Here is a 1041-nt window from a genome sequence, read left to right as displayed (position 1 = left end):
TTTTCTACTAACAATAAGGAACCTCTTTACTGTGACATAGAGGATTCCTCTTCTTTTCTTTTTCTCTCCTCTTTCTTATGAGCAGGGACAGAGAAAAAGGCATTCTTGTTGAAGCTGATCCAGAACCTGAAAGGACTCTGAAGAGAAAATTAAGAGAAGCTAAATTACAACAATCCAGAGACAACTTGATTGAAAATTTCGAACAAGTAAAGGAGATGGCAGTCGAACCCAACAACAATGCAAGGAAAATGCTTGGTGACTTTACTGCACCAAATTCCAATTTACATGGAAGAAGCATCTCCATTCCTGCCATTGGAGCAAACAACTTTGAGCTGAAACCTCAGTTAGTTTCTCTGATGCAGCAGAACTGCAAGTTTCATGGACTTCCATCTGAAGATCCTTTTCAGTTCTTAACTGAATTCTTGCAGATATGTGATACTGTTAAGACTAGTGGAGTAGATCCTGAAGTCTACAGGCTCATGCTTTTCCCCTTTGCTGTAAGAGACAGAGCTAGATTATGGTTGGACTCTCAACCTAAAGACAGCCTGAACTCGTGGGATAAGCTGGTCACGGCTTTCTTAGCCAAGTACTTTCCTCCTCAAAAGCTGAGCAAGCTTAGAGCTGATGTTCAAACCTTCAGACAGAAAGAAGGTGAATCCCTCTATGAAGCTTGGGAAAGATACAAACAGTTGATCAAAAAGTGTCCTTCTGACATGCTTTCAGAATGGACCATCCTGGATATATTCTATGATGGTTTATCTGAGCTATCAAAGATGTCACTGGACACTTCTGCAGGTGGATCCATTCACCTAAAGAAAACGCCTGCAGAAGCTCAAGAACTCATTGACATGGTTGCTAATAACCAGTTCATGTACACTTCTGAAAGGAATCCTATGAATAATGGGACGCCTATGAAGAAGGGAGTTCTTGAGGTTGATACTCTGAATGCCATATTGGCTCAGAATAAAATATTGACTCAGCAAGTCAATATGATCTCTCAGAGTCTGCATGGAATGCAAGCTGCATCCAACAGTACTCAAG

General features: G+C 40.9%; 1 non-coding gene across 1 annotated transcript; it reads right to left on the bottom strand.

Moving 5' to 3' along the window:
* Positions 1 to 611: 611 nt before the first annotated feature.
* On the bottom strand, positions 612 to 719 carry LOC112773765 (small nucleolar RNA R71). The gene has a single exon (XR_003188297.1). It is a non-coding gene; the product is annotated as a small nucleolar RNA R71 (small nucleolar RNA).
* Positions 720 to 1041: the final 322 nt, after the last annotated feature.

Source organism: Arachis hypogaea, chromosome 18 (assembly GCF_003086295.3).
Source record: "Arachis hypogaea cultivar Tifrunner chromosome 18, arahy.Tifrunner.gnm2.J5K5, whole genome shotgun sequence".
NCBI lineage: Eukaryota > Viridiplantae > Streptophyta > Magnoliopsida > Fabales > Fabaceae > Arachis > Arachis hypogaea.
Note: the sequence above shows the minus strand (reverse complement) of the source record. Positions and strands in the feature narration are given on the sequence as shown.